Here is a 22,702-nt window from a genome sequence, read left to right on the forward strand (position 1 = left end):
ATATAATCCTAACCGACTCAATTTCTCCTCATACGCCAGTTTCGCCATCTCAGGAATCAGTCTGGTAAACCTTCGCCGCACTCTCTCTATAGCAAGAACATCCTTCCTCAGATAAGGAGACCAAAACTGCACACAATATTCCAGATGGGGCCTCACCAAGGCACTGTATAATTGCAGTAAGACATCCCTGTTCCTGTACTTGAATCCTCTCGCTATGAAGGCCAACATACCATTTGCCTTTTTTACCGCCTGTTGGACCTGCATGTTTACCTTCAGCGACTTGTGTATGAGAACACCCAGGTCTCGTTGCATATTCCCCTCTCTCAATTTACAGCCGTTCACATAACAATCTACCTTCCTGTTTTTGCTACCAAAGTGGATAACCACACATTTATCCACATTATAGTGCATCTGCCATGCATTTGCCCACTCACTCAACTTGTCCAATTTTGACCCAGCAACAGTGAAGAACAGTTTTATAGTTCCAAATCAGGATGGTTTGTGGATTTGACAGGAACATGCAGTTGATGGTGTCCCCATACTTCTACTGCCATTATTCATCTAGGTGGCAGAGGTCACGGATTTGGAAGGTGCCGTTGAAAGAGCCTTGGCGATTTGCTGCAGTGCATCAAAGGCTGAAGCATTTGCAACAATCTTCAGCCAGAATTGCCGAGTGGATGATTCATCTCAGCCTCCTCCTGAGGTCCCCAGCATCACAGATACCAGCATTCAACCAATTCAATTCACTCCATGTGATATCAAGAAATGACTCAAGGCACTGGATACTGCAAAGGCTATGGGCCCTGACAATATTCTGGCAATATTACTGAAGACCTGTGCTCCAGAGCTTGCCACAACCCTAGCCAATCTGTTCCAGTACAGCTACAACACTGGCATCCACCCAGCAATGTGGAAAATTGCCCAGGTATGTCCTGTACACAAAAAGCAGACAAATCCAACCCAGCCAATTACCACCCCATCAGTCTATTCTCGATCATTAGTAATGTAATGGAAGGTGTCATTGACAGTGCTGTCAAGCAGCACTTGCTTAGCAATAACCTGCTAACTGATGCTCAGTTTGGGTTCCGCCAGGGCCACTCAGCTCCTGACCTCGTTACAGCCTTGGTTCTAACATGGACAAAAGACCTGAACTCAAAAGGTGAGGTGAGAGGCATTTGACCGAGTATAGCATCAAGGAGCCCAGCAAAACTGGAGTCAATGAGAATCAGGGGGAAATCTCCCTGTTGTTTGGAGTTATACCTAGCGCAAAGGATGATGGTTGTTGTTGTTTGAGGTCATTCATCTGAGCTCCAGGACATCACTGCAGGAGTCCCTCAGGGTAGTGTCCTAGGCCTGACCATCTTCAGCTGCTTCATCAATGACCTTCCTTCAATCATAAGGTCAGAGGTGGGGATGTGCATTGATGATTGCACAATGTTCAGCACCATTCACAACTCCTCAGATACTGAAGCAGTCCGTGTAGAAATGCGGCAAGACCTAGACAATATCCAGGCTTGGGCTGATAAGTGGCAAGTAACATTCATGCCACACAAGTGCCAGGCAATGACCATCTCCAACAAATGAGAATCTAACCATCTCTCCTTGACATTCAATGGCAATACGATCACTGAATCCCCCACTATCAACATTCTTGGGGTTACCATTGACCAGAAACTGAACTGGAGTAGCCATATAAATACAAGACCAGATCAGAGACTAGGAATCCTGTGGCGAGTAACTCACCTCCTGATTCCCCAAAGCCTGTCCACCATCTAGAAGGCACAAGCCAGGAGTGTGATGGAATACTCTCCAGTTGCTGGATGGGTGCAGCTCGACACCATCCAGGACAAAGCAGCCTGCTTGATTGGCACACCATCTACAACCTTAAATATTTACTCCCTCCACTATTGACGCACAGTGGCCGCATTAAAAATGCGGGGCTCCTTGATACGATACTCGGACAAATGCCTCTCACCTCACCTTTTGAGTTCAGGTCTTTTGTCCATGTTTGTCAATTAAAAGGAATGAAACCAGACGGACCACCCGGCATCGACCTAGGCACCGGAAACGACAACGGCAAACCCAGCCCTGTCAACCCTGCAAAGTCCTCCTTACTAACATCTGGGGGCTTGTGCCAAAGTTGGGAGAGCTGTGCCACAGACTAGTCAAGCAACAGCCTGACATAGTCATACTCACAGAATCATTCCTTACAGACAATGTCTCAGACACTGCCATCACCATCCCCGGGTATGTCTTGTCCACCGGCAGGACAGACCCACCAGAGGTGTCGGCACAGTGGTATACAGTAGGGAGAGAGTTGACCTGGGAGTCCTCAACATCGACTCCAGACCCCATGAAGTCTCATTGCATCAAGTCAAACATGGGCAAGGTAACCTCCTACTGATTACCACCTACCGCCCTCCCTCAGCTGATGACTCAGTACTCCTCCATGTTGAACACCACTTGGAGGAAGCACTGAGGATGGCAAGGGCACAAAATGTACTCTGGGTGGGGGACTTCAATGCCCATCACCGAGAGTGGCTCGTTAGCACCACTACAGACCGAGCTGGCCGAGTCCTAAAGGACATAGCTGCTAGACTGGGTCTGCGGCAGGTGGTGGGGGAACGAACACGAGGGACAAACATACTTGACATCGTCCTCACCAATCTGCCTACTGAAGATGCTTCTGTCCATGACTGTATTGGTAGGAGTGACCACCGCACAGTCCTTGTGGAGACGATGTCCCGCCTTCACATTGAGGATACGGTCCATCGTGTTGTGTGGCACTACCACCGTGCTAAATGGGATAAATTTCGAACAGATCTAGCAATGCAAAACTGGGCATCCATGAGGCGCTGTGGGTCATCAGCAGCTGCAGAATTGTACTCAACCACAATCTGTAACCTCATGGCCCGGCATATCCCCCATTCTATCATTACCATCAAGCCAGGAGATCAACCCTGGTTCAATGAAGAGTGCAGGAGGGCATTGCAGAAGCAGCACCAGGCATACCTCAAAATGAGGTGTCAAGCTGGTGATTCTACAACACAGGACTATCTGCATGCCAAACTGCGTAAGCAGCATGCAATAGACAGAGCTAAGCGATCCCATAACCAACGGATCAGATCTAAGCTCTGCAGTCCTGCCACATCCAGCCGTGAATGGTGGTGGACAATTAAACAACTAACTAGAGGAGGTGGCTCCACAAATATCCCCATCCTCAATGATGGGGGAGCCCAGCACTTCAGTGCGAAAGATAAGGCTGAAGCATTTGCAACAATCTTCAGCCAGAAGTGCCGAGTTGATGATCCATCTCCTGAAGTCCCCAGCATCACAGATGCCAGACTTCAGCCAATTCGATTCACTCCGCGTGATCTCAAGAAATGTTTAAAGGCACTGGATACTGCAAAAGCTATGGGCCCTGACAATATTCCGGCAATAATACTGAAGACCTGTGCTCTAGAACTTGCCGCACCCCGAGCCAAGCTGTTCCAGTACAGCTAGAACACTGGCATTTACCCTGCAATGTGGAAAAATACCCAGGTATGTCCTGTACACAAAAAGCAGGACAATTCCAATGGCCAATTACCACCCCATCAGCCCACACTCAATCATCAGTGAAGTGATGGAAGGTGTCATCAACAGTGCCATCAAGCGGCACTTGCTTAGCAATAACCTGCTCAGTGACGCTCAGTTTGGGTTCCGCCAGGGCCAATCAGCTCCTGACCTCATTACAGCCTTGGTTCAAACATGGACAAAAGAGCTGAACTCAAGAGGTGAGGTGAGAGTGCCTGCCCTTGACATCAAGGCAGCATTTGTCCGAGTACGGCATCAAGGAGCCCCAGCAAAACTGAGGTCAGTGGAAATCAGGGTGAAAAACCTCGCTTGCTGGAGTCATATCAAGCGCAAACGAAGATGGTTGTGGTTGTTGAAGGTCAATTATCTGAGCTCCAGGACATCACTGCAGGAGTTCCTCAGTGTAGTGTCCTTGGCCTAACCATCTTCAGCTGCTTCATCAATGACCTTCCTTCAATCATAAGGTCAGAAGTGGGGATGTTCGCTGATGATTGCACAATGTTCAGCACCATTCGTGACTCCTCAGATACTGAAGCAGTCCGTGTAGAAATGCAGCAAGACCTGGACAATATCCAGGCTTGGGCTGAGAAGTGGCAAGTAACATTCGCACCACACAAGTGCCAGGCAATGACCATCTCGAACAAGAGAGTATCGAACCATCTCCCCTTGACATTCAACGGCATTACCATCGCTGAATCCCCCACTATCAACATCCTAGGGGCTACCATTGACCAAAAACTGAACTGCGGTAGCCATATAAATACCATGGCTACAAGAGCAGGTCAGAGGCTAGGAATCCTGTGGTGAGTAACTCACCTCCTGACTCCCCAAAGCCTGTCCACCATCGACAAGGCACAAGTCAGGAGTGTGTTGGAATATTCTCCACTTGCCTGGATGGGTGCAGCTCCAACAACACTCAAGAAGCTCAACACCATTCAGGACAAAGCAGCCCGCTTGATTGGCACCCCAACAGCAAACATTCACTCCCTCCACCACTGATGCACAGTGGCAGCAGTATGTACCATCTACAAGATGCACTGTAACAATGCACCAAGGCTCCTTCGACAGCACCTTCCAAACCCACGACCTCTACCAACAAGAAGGACAAGGGCAGCAGATGCATGGGAACATCACCACCTGCAAGTTCCCATCCAAGTCACAAACCATCCTGATTTGGAACTATATCGCCGTTCCTTCACTGTCGCTGGGTCAAAATCCTGGAACTCCCTTCCTAACACCACTGTAAGTCTACCTACCCCAAATGGACTGCAGCAGTTCAAGTAGGCAGCTCACCATCACCTTCTCAAGGGCAATTAGGGATGGGCAATAAATGCTGGCCTGGCCAGTGGCACCCACATTCCATGAATGAATAAAAAAAAAATTATGTACCATATACAAGATGCACTGCAGCAACGCACCAAGGCTCCATCGACAGCACCTTCCAAACCCACAACCTCTACCACCTGGAAAGACAAGGGCAGCATATACATGGGAACACTGCCACCTGCAAGTGCCCCTCCAAGTCACACATCATCCTGAATTGGAACTTTATCGCCATTGCTTCACTGTTGCTGGGTCAAAATTCTGGAACCATCTTCCTAACAGCACTGTGGGTATACCTACACCCCAAGGACTGCAGCGGTTTAAGAAGGCGTCTCACCACCACCTTCTCAAGGCCAATTAGGGATGGGGAATAAATGCTGTCCTTGCCAGCAACGCCCATATCCCCTGAACAAATAAAAAAAATCTCGTAGATGTCACACACTGCTGCCATTCTACGCGGGTGGTTGAGGGAGTGTATGTTTCAGGTGGTGGATCGGGTGCCGATCAAGCTGGCTGCTTTGTTTCGGATAGTGTGAGTTTCTTGAATGTTATTGGACCTGCACTCATTGAGGCAAGTGGAGACTTGTGCCTTGAAGATGCTTTGATCAGTCAGGAGCAGAATTCTCAGCCTCTGACCTGCTCTTGTAGCCACAGTATTTATATGCCTGGTCCAGTTAAGTTTCTGGTCAATGGTTGATGGTGGGGGATTCAGTGATGTGAATGCCGTTGAATGTCAAGGGGAGATGGCTAGATTCTCTCTTGTTTGAGATGATTGTGTGGCATGAATGTTACTTGCCACTTATCAGCCCAAGCTTGAATGTTGTCTAGGTCTTGCTGCATGCAGGCATGGACTGCTTCTGCATCAAATGGGTTGCAAATAGTATGGAACATCTAATGCGGAAGGGACATGCTGTTTGATATGATCTGCCAGTCTTTGGAATGTGCAGCCTATATACCTTGCAATGGGCAAAGAACAGGCCATACCCAACCAGCCCATGCTTGCAAAACTCAAAACAAAGTGTCCAACATTAGATGTAATTCTGCAATTGGACAATATTTGCTAAATAATCCTCAATGTGCAAAGAATTACGCTGACAACCAATGTAAGATTGTCAGCCGGGCTCGCAGTGTGGCGTATTTGCGAGGAATTGAAGCTACATATATTAATACACAGGGCCCCATTCTTTGCAGACAGAGAGAACATGTACACACATTGCACCTGTTTCAGCTAAACAAACTAAGTGACAGCCATTCGCTGGTTCATTCCTCAAATCAAATCCAAGCTGCCTCATGTAAATTTTAAACAAAGCTTGGCAGTTAACTGTCAGTCACCATAAACTGGTGCATTCTCCATGGCAACACCTCGACCATTCAGAATCCACTTGCCAACCAATCAGCAATCTCTTCTCATACAGTATAAATTTGTTGTTTCTCTTACATTGGTAATCTTGCGGATTGTCCTGATGAATGGAAGACGAACAGTTTCAACAAAATGTCTCTATTTTCAGCAATATTAGTTCAGTTCTATGAAATTTCTTCTTTACCCCATGAAGGTAAATTAAGCAAACGCCAGATATCTATCAATATACATTCCATATTAATCATACATAAGTAGCTTCCTTCCTGAATAAAAACAAGAAATGCTGGAACCACTCAGCAGGTCTGGCAGCATCTGTGAAAAGAGAAGCAGAGTTAACGTTTCGGGTCAGTGACCCTTCTTCGTAGCTTCCTTCCTTGCTTGAGATTATACATTCCATGTCCAACACTAAATAGATGCAAGTTCTTTCTTTCTTTCTGTTTCTCAGGGACCACGAATTTGGGAACATAAGGATTGATAGAGGAAAAATGACCAAGGTGCATCGAGTTCACCTTCTACCATCCTGGGAGTCACATAATGCAACAATAAGGGAGTTGTTGACTAATCGTAGCAATCAATTTCCATCAATTAGTCTACAACAGACACAGACATAACATGAGGAAAACCTCAATTGGGAACGATAGGTCCAAAGTCACCTTTAACCTCGCAGGCATGCTACAGCCATGACTCAAATTACTCATATGCTATATCCAAAATTGCTATTTTCTGAAAGGATTTCTTATAATTTGCATTGGAATCAATCAATACTAACTGCTTCCATCTTCTCCTTCGAGATCCTGTTCCATAGATTGCTCATTGCAATTTTACATTACCTAGAATTAGATAGAAATTACAGCTCAGAAACAGGCCAATCAGCCCAACTGGTCTATGTCGGTGTTTATGCTCCACTCTAGCCTCCTCCCACCCTGGTTCATCTAACTCCATCAACGTATTCTTCTATTCCTTTCTCCCTCAAGTATATATCTGGCTTCTCCTGAAATGCATCTATGCTATTTGCCTCAACTACTCCATGTGGTAGCAAGTTCCGCATTCTGACCACTCTCATGGTGAAGGTTACTCCTGAATTTCTTATTGGCTTTATTAAGTGACCATTTTATTTTTATGCCCTCTAGTTTAGGACTCCTCCACAACAGGAACATTTTCGCTGAATCTAATTGGATTAATTTTGGATTAGATTAGCAGATCAGTTTTGAATTTACTTTGCCCTCTGCAAGCACCAGGCCATGTCCTCTGGTTGCACTGTTCTGAACAAGGTGAAATAGCTTGTTATGTGCTGCACTATTTAGTCCCCTTAAAATCATATCACCATGAGGTACGACGCCCGCTGGTTGCTACATGAAACGTTGTAGTGTCTGTGAAATATTTTTTTGTTCAATATTTCTAGTGGCATTTTAAACATGGTCTAAAAGAGGAAATTTTCATGAACGTTCATGGCAACCAGAGGACTCCTTAACGCATCTTATTCTAGGCAGGTTTTGATCATGTACATGTCACATCAATTCTGTTCCTAACTAAATTATTTAAATGAATAATTATAAACGGTGCATTCAAGGCTACGGGCCAAGCGCAGGAATATGGGATTAGAATAGCTAGGTGTTGGATGGCCGGCACAGACACGATGGGCCGAAGGGCCTATGACTCTATGACTCTAGTTCAGTGGTGAGTGGGCAGGGTTGGCCATAATTACCACCAAACGTGCTTAAATGGATGTGACCTGAAAATAGGCCCCAGAACTTGTAAAAATGGTACATGTGACCTTTGAATGCAATAATGAATAGTTTAAGACAGAAAAATTGGTGGGATGCGTTTAACAAGTATTGATTATTTTGTCCCTAAGGACGAATTCACAGCAACTGCAACACATGGGCCATTTGTTCTTCATGTGAAGTTTAATTTAGTAAGTATGGTTTGCTGTTTTTATTTCACTTATAAAGTGTTGATTTGAGAGGTAAGAATTTATCCCCCTGTATTATTTTCAGACTTCCTGGCATGTTTTATTGCAGACTAACCTTGAAACAGTTTGATGTTACTTGGATACAACACAGCAGAGTCACTACATATAGGTGGCGGGCACTGTAATAACATTGAGTCAAAGAACAAAGAACAAAGAAAATTACAGCACAGGAACAGGCCCTTCAGCCCTCCAAGCCTGCGCAATCCAGATCCTCCATCTAAACATGTCGCCTATTTTCTGAGGGTCTGTATCTCCTTGCTTCCTGCCCATTCATGTATCTACCACCTCCGCTGGCAACGCATTCCAGGCACCCACCACCCTCTGCGTAAAGAACTTTCCACGCATATCCCCCCTAAACTTTTCCCCTCTCACTTTGAACTCGTGACCCCTAGTAATTGAATCCTCCACTCTGGGAAAAAACTTCTTGCTATCCAGCCTGTCTATACCTCTCATGATTTTGTACACCTCAACCTTCGTCTTTCTAATGAAAATAATCCTAATCTACTCAACCTCTCTTCATAGCTAGCGCCCTCCATACCAGGCAACATCCTGGTGAACCTCCTCTGCACCCTCTCCAAAGCATCTACATCCTTTTGGTAATGTGGCGACCAGAACTGCACGCAGTATTCCAAATGAGGCCGAACCAAAGTCCTATACAACTGTAACATGACCTACCAACTCTTGTACTCAATACCCCGTCCGATGAAGGAAAGCATGCCGTATGCCTTCTTGACCACTCTATTGACCTGCGTTGCCACCTTCAGGGAACAATGGCCCTGAACACCCAAATCTCTCTGTACATCAATTTTCCCCAGGACTTTTCCATTTACTGTATAGTTCACTCTTGAATTGGATCTTCCAAAATGCATCACCTCGCATTTGCCCTGATTGAACTCCATCTGCCATTTCTCTGCCCAACTCTCCAATCTATCTATATTCTGCTGTATTCTCAGACAGTCCCCTTCACTATCTGCTACTCCACCAATCTTAGTGTCGTCTGCAAACTTGCTAATCAGACCACCTATACTTTCCTCCGAATCATTTATGTATATCACAAACAACAGTGGTCCCAGCACGGATCCCTGTGGAACACCACTGGTCACATGTCTACATTTTGAGAAACTCCCTTCCACTGCTACTCTCTGTCTCCTGTTGCCCAGCCAGTTCTTTATCCATCTAGCTAGTACACCCTGGACCCCATGCGACTTCACTTTCTCCATCAGCCTACCATGGGGAACCTTATCAAACGCCTTACTAAAGTCCATGTATATGACATCTACAGCCCTTCCCTCATCAATCAACTTTGTCACTTCCTCAAAGAATTCTATTAAGTTGGTAAGACATGACCTTCCCTGCACGAAACCATGTTGCCTATCACTGATAAGCTCATTTTCTTCCAAATGGGAATAGATCCTATCCCTCAGTATCTTCTCCAGCAGCTTCCCTACCACTGACGTCAGGCTCACCGGTCTATAATTACCTGGATTTTCCCTGCTACCCTTCTTAAACAAGGGGACAACATTAGCAATTCCCCAGTCCTCCGGAACCTCACCCGTGTTTAAGGATGCTGCAAAGATATCTGTTAAGGCCCCAACTATTTCCTCTCTCGCTTCCCTCAGTAACCTGGGATAGATCCCATCCGGACCTGGGGACTTGTCCACCTTAATGCCTTTTAGAATACCCAACACTTCCTCTCTCCTTATGCCGACTTGACCTAGAGTAATCAAACATCTGTCCCTAACCTCAACATCCGTCATGTCCCTCTCCTCGGTGAATGCCGATGCAAAGTACTCGTTTAAAATCTCACCCATTTTCTCTGACTCCACGCATAACTTTCCTCCTTTGTCCTTGAGTGGGCCAATCCTTTCTCTAGTTACCCTCTTGCTCCTTATATATGAATAAAAGGCTTTGGGATTTTCCTTAACCCTGTTTACTAAAGATATTTCATGACCCCTTTTAGCCCTCTTAATTCCTCGTTTCAGATTGGTCCTACATTCCCGATATTCTTTCAAAGCTTCGTCTTTCTTCAGCCTCCTAGACCTTATGTATGCTTCCTTTTTCCTCTTAGCTAGTCTCACAATTTCACCTGTCATCCATGGTTCCCTAATCTTGCCATTTCTATCCCTCATTTTCACAGGAACATGTCTCTCCTGCACACTAATCAACCTCTCTTTGAAAGCCTCCCACATATCAAATGTGGATTTACCTTCAAACAGCTGCTCCCAATCTACATTCCCCAGCCCCTGCCGAATTTTGGTATAGTTGGCCTTCCCCCAATTTAGCACTCTTCCTTTAGGACCACTCTCGTCTTCGTCCATGAGTATTCTAAAACTTACGGAATTGTGATCACTGTTCCCAAAGTAGTCCCCTCCTGAAACTTCAACCACCTGGCCGGGCTCATTCCCCAAACACCAGGTCCAGTATGGCCCCTTCCCGAGTTGGACTATTTACATACTGCTCTAGAAAGCCTTCCTGGATGCCCCTTACAAATTCTGCTCCATCCAGACCTCTAACGCTAAATGAATCCCAGTCAATGTTGGGAAAATTAAAATCTCCTATCACCACCACCCTGTTGCTCCTACATCTTTCCATAATCTGTTTACATATTTGTACCTCTATCTCACGCTCGCTGTTGGGAGGCCTGTAGTACAGCCCCAACATTGTTACCGCACCCTTCCTATTTCTGAGTCCTTAAAGATGTCCCACATTTCCTCATTAACTCCCATAACTTCCATCATGACAAAGGGCGTGATTGATTATTGCCAGAGAAATTTGCAGTTAATCACTGGGAAGTTGAAAAAAAAAATTCTAATTCTAAGTTGTAAAGTAGGACTGCGAAGGCAGTAATCTCTGGAGGGTTTCAGAACCTTGGGAAATTGGGACCAGTTCTGAGGAAGGAGGCACCTATTCAAAAGGAACAAGTTGCACCTCAACAGGACTAGGAGCAATGTCGCCATGGGGAGGTTCACTAGAGTGGTTGGGGAGTGTTTAAACTAAATTGGCCGAGCATGGGCACTAGCATATAGAAGTAGAAAAGAAGAATAAGGTGCATAAAGGATTGAGAGTGTTGGATAGTGCTTGAGAAGGAAATTGTACCATATTAGATAGCAGCAGACTAGGAAGGACTCCGAGGAATCCAAAGGCAGGTTTACAATGTATGTACGTATTTAAACACACAAAGTGTGGTGAATAAAGTTGATGAGCTCCAAGCACAAATAGCCGTGTGGGAATGTGATGTAGTGGCAATAATGGAAATGTGGCTTAAACATGGTGAGGGCTGGATGCTTAATATTCAAGGATACAAAGTGTTCAGAAAGGATAGAAAAGGAAATAAGGGATGTGCGGTGGCAGTACTGATTAGGCAAGACATTTTAGAGTTGGAAAGAGAGGATGTCCTTAAAGGGGCAAAGACAGAATCCATTTGGTTAGAGCTGAGATGCCAACATGTCAATAGAGAGCTACTGATAGCTCTCTGATAGTCTTTGAGTAGCTCATATAAAGCTTTGAGGAAACCATTGGTCCTCTGGGAGTCGCATTTGTGGCCAGGGGGCTGTGACTGGAGCATGTGCAGTGCGACTGCTGGAGCTGGACGGAGGCGGTCGTGTCGGATCCACAGCGGGTGAGAAACCACTGAGTGCAGGAGAGGAATGGAGCCAGCAGGTGAGCAGAGAGGCTTTGTAAACACCCAGTATAGGCCTCAAACACCCCCAAAAGAAGTTACCTGTCATGTGTTTGCACCGAGCGGGGCGGCAGCTGCGGGGCTTCTCCCAATGACAGGCCCAGGTTATCGGCCGCCAGCTTTCTAACTCTTTTGCAGAAACTAAGGATCAATAAACTGTAACATCAAACCCCAAAACTTTAAAGGAAACAGCTGAGTTATAAAGAGACCTAGGGAAGGGGAGGGAGAAAGCATTTGGTTCACAACACAGGTTAGGAGGCAGGCACAGCTACTGCTCCCCATTTTTCCTCGTGGGATGTTTTACTGGAGTCGTTTTGGTGACTGTTTCTAAACTCTGTCTCCCTATCATGCTAATATAGGTGGACTGTAGTTTGCTGTGAGTGTAGGACTATATTACCTCTCCTCATTCTTCCTCCTTCTCCTACTCTGAGTTCCAGGCTGCAGTGGCTCGATGCACCTGAAATGTTAACTGTTTCTCTCTGCACAGATGCTCCCTGACTTACTTAGTATTTCCCACATTTTGTCCTTTTAGTTCAGATTTCCAGCATCTGCAGTATTTTACTTTTGTTTTATTACAGGCATTGCTCACAGAACTGAGTTGAGAAACATAGATAGTTTGGATCGGGGTGGGTGTTGGATGCAGAATTCCTGTGTAGGTCTTTTTTGTTGCATCAGTTTGTGCTGGAGTGCAGATGGAGGAGAAGCTGTTGGATTTAACCCTGAATACTTTTGAGCCCAGTCGGGCCCAACAATTTCCAATGTCAGTCTGTCAACGGAGGTGGATTCCAGGGGAGCTGGCATTGCTAAATGGACACCAACCACTCAATGAAGCTATTGCTGGGCTTCTGGACTCCAGCAAGTACGGTGATCGCTTGACCATGCTGACATGCAGTGTTAAGTATCACATTGAAATAAAGTTAAGATCAGTTTTCTTTCGTAATAAATATAATATTGTTATGACCAGGTGAGGAGGGGGTCTCAGGCTCCCCTTTTATCCCTTCTCTGGTTTGATCACAACAGTGTTTATCTTTTTTAACATGGTGATTTAACTTACCACCTCAGTGAGCACTTGCTTCTGTCCATTCACAGAATTGTAAATGAACCAATCAGACCGGTATTCTTGAATTTAAACAAAAAATGTGCAAGTTTATTAACCTTATGGCCGAAATTTTACCGGCATTAAACGTGTCTCTTCAAGGGGTCCAGATGGTAAAATGAAGCGCGATGACGTTGGGCCGTGTCCCCTGCGTCATTACGCGCAGACGTCATTTCACCAACGCCGGAAGTCGGGCGTGAGCGAGTCTGTGCTCTCCGCCCGACTACCAGTAATTGAAAGGCAATTGAGGTCGTTTACAAAGCAATTGACTACACTTTTACGTCTGAGGTCTGATTTAACATCCGTAAATCGGCTCGTGGGGCGTGTCGGCCATCCGGCAGGTGCATAAGGGTGGCAGGCATTGTTTCAGGAGGGAGTTAGAAGTACAATTTTCAGTTTTACTCTGAAATAATTCTCATGCTATTTGTATATCCTGACAAGGTGTGTGACTTGCAACTAGTGCTAAAGGATTCATCTGAATGTTCTGCACTGCTGATGGGGACCCATCAACTTTGATTTATGTGGTGAAAGGAAGGGGATCTCGTGAGCCAGTCCTAACAGCTGGAAGCTAATACGTGTGGTCAGAGCATCTGGTGAGTAGTACAGCAATGAGAATTGTTCAATGTGGAGGTGGATCATCAGATGAGGAGGACCTTGCCCCGATGAGGGACAGAAGGACAAATGGGCAGGGGAACGTGCAACAAGCTGACCCAGTGCAACATCGTGATGTGGGAGGGAGAGCAGGTGGAAGAGCCGCTCGGGAGCGAACACGTCAGGAGACGTGCCTACCCAGCAGGAGGGGCATACCGGCTGCGTCTGAGCTACCTGCAGCTGTCAGATCGCCAGTGCAGAAGAAGACTGCGGCTGTCACGGGAGACTGTGACATCTCTTTGTGAGATGTTGGCACTGGATGTTTCCTCAAACTGTATTGGAAGCCATCCAATGCCGGTTGCTCTAAAGGTTACAATATCTCTTAACCTCTAAACGTCTGGCTCATTCCAAGCCTCAGCAGCAGACTTGATTTGATTTGATTTAGATTTAGAGATACTGCACTGAAACAGGCCCTTCGGCCCACCGAGTCTGTGCCGACCATTAACCACCCATTTATACTAATCCTACACTAATCCCATATTCCTACCACATCCTCACCTGTCCCTATATTCCCCTACCATCTACCTATACTAGGGGCAATTTATAATGGTCAATTTACCTATCAACCTGCAAGTCTTTTGGCTGTGGGAGGAAACCGGAGCACCCGGAGGAAACCCACGCAGACACAGGGAGACTTGTGCGGAGTCTCACAAGCAGCAGCGCACCACTGCATCAAGGTTGTGACTAATGCATTGTTCCAATGTGCTAACCAATTCATCACGTTCAAGGCAGACAACACTTGTGAGGCTGAGAGAGCCAGAGGCTTCAGCACTATATCTGGGTTTCCAATGGAACAGGGCGTGATCGACTGTACTCATGTGGGCTTTAGAGCCCCAGCAGGTCAGTCGGGGGCATTGGGATACCATTCAATGAACGTTCAGCTCGTCTGTGATCATCGTTAGAGAATCATGTAGGTGTGTGTACGTTACCCTGGGAGTTGTCATGATGCCTTCATTCTCTGAAACTCCCACGTACCTGCACTTTTCAGGCCTCCAGACAGAATGGAGGGATGGCTACTTGGCAACAGGGGTTATCCACTGAAGACATGGCTCATGACACCAGTGAGGAATCCAAGGGGTCATGTGGAGGAACAGTGAGGGCCATATCTACATATAGATTGGTCAATCCAAATTAGCAATAATACTGTGGAGGAGGATTTACTGGAGTGTGTACGTGACGGTTTTTTAGACCAATATGTTGAGGAACGAACTAGAGAACAGGCTATCCTAGATTGGGTATTGTGCAATGAGAAAGGATTATTCACAGTCTTGTAGTGTGGGGTCCCTGGGAGGAGTGACCATAACATGAAGAATTCTTCATTAAGATGGAGAGTGAAGTAGTTGAATCCGAAACTAGGGTCCTGAATCCAAATAAAGGAAACTTCAAAAGTATGAGGCATGAGATGCGAAGGAATTTCTTCTCTCAGAGGGTGATGAATCTCTAGATTTCTCTACCTCAGAAAGTTGTGGAGGCTAGGTCACTAAATATATTTAAGGAGGAGGTAGATAGAGTTTTGAATTCTCGGGGAGTCGAGGGTTATGAGGAGTAGGCCCGAAAGAGGAGTTGAGGCCTGGGACAGATCAGCCATGATCTTATTGAATGGTGGGGCAGGCTTGAGGGGCTGAATGGCCTACTCTGCTCCTATTCCTTATGTTCTTATGAGTTGGCTGTGGTAGACTGGGGAACTTTACTAAAAGGGTTGACGGTGGATAGGCAATGGATAATATTTAAAGAACGTGTGCATGAATTACAACAATTATTCATTCCTGTCTGGCACAAAAATAAAAACGGAAAAGTGGCTCAACTGTGGCTTACAAAAGAAATTAGGGTTAGTATTAGATCCAAAGAGGAGGCATATAAAATTGCTAGAAAAAGCGGCAAGTCTGAGGATTGGGAGCAGTTTAGAATTCAGCAAAAGGAGGACAAAGAGGTTGATAAAGCGGGAGAAAATAGAGTATGAGAGTAAACTTGTGGGGAACATAAAAACTGACTGTAAAAGCTTCTATAAATATGTGAAGAGAAAAAGATTAGTGAAGACTAATGTACGTCCCTTACAGTCAGAAACGGGGGAAATTATATTGGGGAACAAAGAAATGGCAGAACAATTAAACGCATACTGTTCTGTCTTCACAAAGGAGGACACAAATAACATCCCAGAAATGTTAGGGAACCGAGGGTCTAATGAGAGGGAGGAACTGAAGGAAATCAGTATTAGTAAAACAATAGTACTAGGGAAATTAATGGAGTTAAAGGCTGACAAATCACCAGGGCCTGATAATCTACATCCCAGAGTACTGAAGGAAGTGGCCCTGGAAATAATGGATGTATTGGTGGTCATCTTCCAAAATTCTATAGACTCTGGAGCAGTTTCTACAGATTGGAGGGAGCCAAATGTAACTCCACTATTTAAAAAAGAAGGGAAAGAAAAAAACAGGGAATTACAGACCAGTTAGCCTAACATCAGTAGTGGGGAAAATGTTAAGAGTCTATTATAAAGTATGTGATAGCAAAACACCTGGAAAGCATAAATGGGATTGGACAAAGTCAGCATGGGTTACAAATCTACTAGAGTTTTTTGAGGATGTAACTAGTAGAATAGATAAGGGAGAACCAGTGGATGTGGTGTATTTGGATTTTCAGAAGGCTTTTGATAAGGTCCGACATAAGAGGTTAGTGTGCAAAATTAAAGCACATGGGATTGGGATAATATACTGGCATGGATTGAGAATTGGTTGACAGACAGGAAACAGAAGTAGGAATAAACAAGTTTTTTTTCCGGGTTGCACGCAGTGACTAGTGGGGTACCGCAGGGATCAGTGCTTGAGCCCCAGCTATTCACAATATATATTAATGATTTGGGTGAGGGAACTAAATGTAACTTTTCCAAGCTGCAGATGACACAAAGCTGGGGAGGAATGTGAGCTGTGAGGAGGAAGCAAAGAGGCTCCAATGTGACTTGGACAAGTTAGGTGAGTGGGCAAATGCATGGCAGATGCAGTATAAGGTGGATAAATGTGAGGTTATCCACTTTAGTTGTAAAAACAGAAAGGCAGATTATTATCTGAATGGTGATAGATTGGGAAAGGGGGAGGTGCAACGAGACCTGGGTGTCCTTGCAAGCATTCAGGTGCGGCAAGCAGAAGCAGTTTGGAAGGCGAATGGTATGTTGGCCTTCATTGCAAGAGGATTTGAGTACAGGAGTAAGGATGTCTTACTGCAGTTATCCAGGGCCTTGGTGAGACCACATCTGGAGTATTGTGTGCAGTTTTGGTCTCCTTATCTGAGGAAGGAAGTTCTTGCCATGGAGGGAGTGCAAAGAAGATTTACTAGTTGATTCCTGGGATAGTAGGATTGACGTATGAGGAGAGAATGGGTCGACGAGGCCTATATTCACGAGAGTTTAGAAGAATGTGAGGGGATCTCATAGAAACCTATAAAATTCTAAGAGGCTAGATGCAGGGAGGATGTTCCCGATGGCTGGGGAGTCCAGAACCAGGGATCACAGTCTCAGGATATGGGGTATGCCATTTAGAACTGAGATGAGGAGAAATTTCTTCATTCAGAGGGTGGTGAACCTGTGGCATTCTCTACTGCAGAAGACAGTGGAGGTCAAGTCATTAAATATATTCAAGAAGGATATAGATATATTTCTTAATGCCAAAGGGATCAAGAGATATGGGGAGAAAGCAGGAACAGGGTACTGAATTAGACGATCAGCCACTATCTTTTTTGAATGGCGGAGCAGGCCCAAAGGGCCGAATGGCCTACTCCTGCTCCTATTTTATATGTTTTTCTATGTAAAATACTCATTTACACAACAGTCACACACAAATAGATTACAGAGGGAAAAACAGAGTTGGGAGGTTGTAGTAGAGTCCTTAACAAAAATGGAATTTAAATACTGAATCTCAGTCTCAGTGTCTTTAGTTGAAATTGTAGTCCTGATGTCCTCGCTGGGCCATGTGTGCAATTCGGGCTTGCTTCTCAGGTTCTGAAAGGCAGAAGAGGGGCTTTATCCATGTCCCCTGGTTGCTGACTGTAAGGATCTGTAGACCTGAGGCTTAGTAGCTGCAGCCAAGGCTTCTCTGGGACTTTACTGGGAGAGGGAGAGAGGAGAGAGAGAGATGCTTCCTTGCTAGATTTCAGTCACTGTCTGCCTTCTGAGTCACCACTCACAAATCTCCAGAGTGGCCCAAGCAGTCATGCAATATGACCACCTCTTTGTGTTTGAATTAGAATCTTCCGGAAGCATCTTTGAATTTCAAGGCTCTCCCCTCAAACTGTTCAGACATACTTGGTGCGGGGTGGGGGTGGGGGGGGGGGGGGGGGGGGTGGTTTGGCTCTTTCAAAGTCAATGGGTGTTGATGGCTTTTGATGACCACATTGATAAGGTTATCGCAGATAAGTGAATCAGAGAGCACCCCATTGTTCTGACTAGGCTGAGTTAATCACATCTGTCTCCAGCCTGATCCTTTGGGTTTTTCATATGCAAATTGTGCATGGCCACCTTGGCTGCTTCTGAAGAAGGGTCACTGACCTGAAACGTTAACTCTGCTTCTCTCTCCGCAGTTGCTGCCAGACCTGCTGAGTATTTCCAGCATTTCTTGTTTTTATTTCAGATTTCCAGCATCCGCAGTATTTTCCTTTTATTTTGGCTGCTAGCTATTAGAATTAGAATTAGAATTAGAACATTACAGCGCAGTACAGGCCCTTCGGCCCTCGATGTTGCGCCGACCTGTGAAACCATCTGACCTACACTATTCCATTTTTATCCATATGTCTATCCAATGACCACTTAAATGCCCTTAAAGTTGGCGAGTCTACTACAGTTGCAGGCAGGGCGTTCCATGCCCCTACCACTCTCTGAGTAAAGAAACTACCTCGAACATCTGTCCTATATCTATCACCCCTCAACTTAAAGCTATGTCCCCTTGTGTCTATTTTAAAAGTTATTTGTAACAATTTCCAGGAAAAATCTCAGGCAAAGTTCCACACGGTGAAATTAATATTTTCATTTGGCATGTGGGGTTTTCGTCACACCTCCGTACCACGCAGAATGAAATGCGACAATGGGAGCATTTCATTATAGGAGTTAACACAGGAAAACACGGGAAAATACGTATGTATTTTGCATTGACTCTCATCCACTCAGATATCTTAAAATTGTTGCAGGTTGTCCTTTTTTTCTCTGCAGCAGCTGTGCTGATTTAAACTGCCCTTTTCCCTTGAGGTTGGTCTGAGATGGTTAGGTCTTGTCTAATGAGTTTAAAGTTTCTTTCGTGCCAGTTTGAAATAAGCTGGGGATGGGGGCATCTTAATAAACATGTGATTGTTGGGGAAGTTTTGTGTCTTGTAAATTTCCATAATTGTCTAGGGTGAGTTTCCTTTTATGCACAAGCTTTAACCCCTTGGCTGCGGTTTCTGCAACATGTGTTTCTAACCGTTCAGGTTCCAGTACCTTGCTAATTTCTCTCCCTATGGTGGTACTGGATGATTAATTGGTTTTAAGCCCATGTGAGGTGCCTGAGATTTCTTCTGGGCCTTTGCTCTTGCTGGAGACTGAAGTAATATTGTGCGATTTGATTAGCTCTGGGTTCTGATCACGTGAGTCTGCAGTGGGTAGATCCATTCTCACTTCAATTTTGGTGCTCTGGTGCTGCTCACTTTAGGGCATTTTTGTTTCCCGTTACTCTTGACTGTGGGAGGGTTTCTTTGTTAATCTCCCCCATGTCCTCTGGGACATTCCTGCTCATAGGTATTTGTCCGGATGCCATTGCAGTCCCCTGCAGCACTTCGACTAGGTGAGGCATCGCCCTCATTGTTAGTTTTCTCCTTTGGGGACTTTCATTGTCCCTGCAGGTTTCTGTAAATGCTGTTAGCAGCCCTGGTCTGCCTTTACATAGGAAGGTGTGGGGTACAACTTTCCCAACATTTCGGGGTTGGCTGACCAGACAGTATGTGGTTCCATTTGGGATCCTCCCAGACCTCCTCTAACCTGTCCTCACAGTCCTTTTCATCTCCTTCCTCCCAGACTGTCTGCCAGAACTGTTTTTGTCTGCCTCCTTTTGATCTCAGCCTTCAGCTGGAGGGTTCCCCAAAAGGAATTAGGGGTGTAGGTTTTACTGCAGGTTGGGGCTTCCTCATAACATGGCATGTGTGGCAAGTTTTACAGAACTCCACTACATCTTTGTGGAACTTTGGTCAGTCAAACTGTTGTCTTATGCTGGCTTTGGTTTTTCATACACCAACATGTACAGCCATTGTCAACCATTTCTCTATGGTACCTCGGCAGCACCACTAATTGGTGACCCACTGTCCACTCTCTGTCCTCAGGTCTGTGAGGAGAGTTCCACTTCCTCATCAGCACCTCATTCTTTACATAGTAGCAATCAGGGACTCCCTCTTAAAAAAAAGCCTGTGCTAATTTCCCTAATACTGGGCCCGCTTGCTGAGCCTCAACTAGAGAAGATTCATTTAATCCATTCTCTGGGTCCTCTAACTCCCCAAGGAAAGTTTCATACAACCAGACATCCTGGTTATCTATCTGTAGTGCCAGTTCAGTCTCCTCTGAGGGAGCTGGTTTGGCCATAGCCTGAGTCACTACACAATCAGGGGGACTGCAGGGGACAGTCTCCTGCCACTGTCCTGTCTCTCTGACCTCCTTCAGTCTCTCTTTCATTACTGGGGAAGCTACAACCTTCTCGCCTGTCAGATCATTACCTAGGAGCAGGTCAACCCCATCCACAGGCAAACTAGGGACAATCCCTTGGTAATCAGTCTCGAAACTAGGTCGCACTCCAAATGCATCCAATATAAAGATAGGGGTGTCCACCGCCCTCCGATACCATTCACTAACATTTTCGTATTTACTGAACTCACTGGGGGAGAGGTCAGGTCTTTTCCCAGGAAAAGGGATCTGGTGGCCCCTGTAACCCGGAGTATGACGATGGGCTTGCATGCCCCACTCGAAGGGTATGGGGTTACTTTCCCTTTGGACACAAAATCCTGATAGCCTTCAGGGATCTTGTAAATTTCCTGCACACACAGCAGTATGCTTCCTAGATCTTACTGCTGTTGCACTTAAAGCCACAGCCTTCTCTGCTGTGCTTTCCATCAGGGTCCCTTCTCCTGCACTGGTTGGGTGTGCCCTGATTAACCCTAAAGCTTTCCCCATAGTTTCAAGCAATCAGCTCTGAGGTGACCTGCCTTGTTACAATGGAAACATACAGGTCTCCGGTCTCACTCCTGCTCTCAGCACTATCTCTTTTGGCTTGAGGAGGGCCCCCTGTGTGTCTGCTTTCCTTTCTCTCCCAGGACTGTTAGGGCTGATATCACCCTCCCACTTCTTATCCTTTTCCAGGTTGTGGGGGTGACTAGGGAAGAGTTTTCTTTGGGGTACAGACTTAAATATGAGAGTGAACTCATCAGCTAGAACTGTGGCTTGCCTCGATCTTTGAACTTTTTGTTCGTTCACATGGGCTTTTATAGAAAGGAGGAGAGAGTTCTTAAATTCCTTGCGTAAAATCACCACTCTGAGGGTTTTATACATGGACGGCACAGTGGCGCAGTGGTTAGCACGGCAGCCTCCCGCTCCAGGGACCCAGGTTCGATTCTGGATACTGCCTGTGCGGAGTTTGCAAGTTCTCCCTGTGTCTGCGTGGGTTTTTGCCGGGTGCTCTTGTTTCCTCCCACATCTAAAAGACTTGCAGGTGATAGGTAAATTGGCCGTTGTAAACTGCCCCTAGTTTAGGTAGGGAATATGGGATTAGTGTAGGATTAGTATAAATGGGTGGTTGTTGGTCGGCACAGACTCGGTGGGCCGAAGGGCCTGTTTCAGTGCTGTATCTCTAAATAAAATAAAAATAAAACATGGGCTGCACTTTGAGCGCCCTTAACCACTGGTCAAAAGCTAGCTGCTTACTTCTTTCAAACTCAAGTTTGATCAGTCTATTTCTGGAGGGTTCAGAATTTCTGGTGACGCGCTTCTGGTACTAGCTCATATGCCCCGAGGATAGCATTTTTAGTCAATTTATAGTCTGATGAACTGTCTTCTAGCAACAGTGAATAAACCTCATGGGCTTTTATGGTTAACTTGTTTTGTAGCAATTGTGTTCAGCTCTCAGCTAGCCATTTTAACTGCCTTGCAAGCTTTTCAAAAGTGACAAAAAATGCTTCCACATCTTCCTCATTGAACTTTGGAATCAACTGGGAGAACTTGAAGAGCTCAGTACACGGTCCCGGGTTAAGTGTAGCTTCCATATTGGCCATGTTTTCACTGGGGTTACCATGTCGCACCCTCCCCCCCCCAACCTAACTCAAGCCGCCTCAACTCCCTTTCCTCCTGCTCCTTCTGGAACATTCTCTCTCTCTCCCTGTCTTCCAATTCAAGTTTACTTTGTTCCAATTGTATCATAGATAACACTACCCTGTCTGAGTCGACTCCAACCCTGTCTCAGACTCTTCAGCTTCGAGGGAAAAGTGCTTGGCCGCAAGTCTTAGGATTTCGGAATTCCTAGATTTTGCATGAAAGTGATCCCAAACTGCCCAGCTACATTTTTCAACTCTTTCATAGACAGTGCTTTTACTTCACCCTGGCTTGTGAAGGTACTGGCCTCGGATGTGGACATGTTAGTATTCTAGCAACACAAATCACAGAAAACCTGTATTGAAGTTTTTTCTTTTGATTGGATCAATTTTATTTCCCACTTCCAATTTCTTGTTTGTCTGTGGGTACAATGCCAGATGAGAGCCCCCAAATTTCTGCTACAACCAGGTGAGGAGGGAGTCTCAGGCTCCCTTTTGCCCCTTATCTGGTTTGATCACAACAGGGTTTAGCTTTTTTAACACAGTGATTTAACTTACCACCTCAGTGAGCATTTGCTCCTGTTTCTCTAATATAATTGCAAATGCACTAATCAGACAGATTTTCTTGAGCTTAAACAAGAAAGATGTAAGTTTATTAACCTTATCACTCTAAACCGGTTAAAATTATTAAAATACATGATGGATATGCTCACATTCGCACAAGAGCTACACACACAGAAA

Source organism: Heterodontus francisci, chromosome 4 (assembly GCF_036365525.1).
Source record: "Heterodontus francisci isolate sHetFra1 chromosome 4, sHetFra1.hap1, whole genome shotgun sequence".
NCBI lineage: Eukaryota > Metazoa > Chordata > Chondrichthyes > Heterodontiformes > Heterodontidae > Heterodontus > Heterodontus francisci.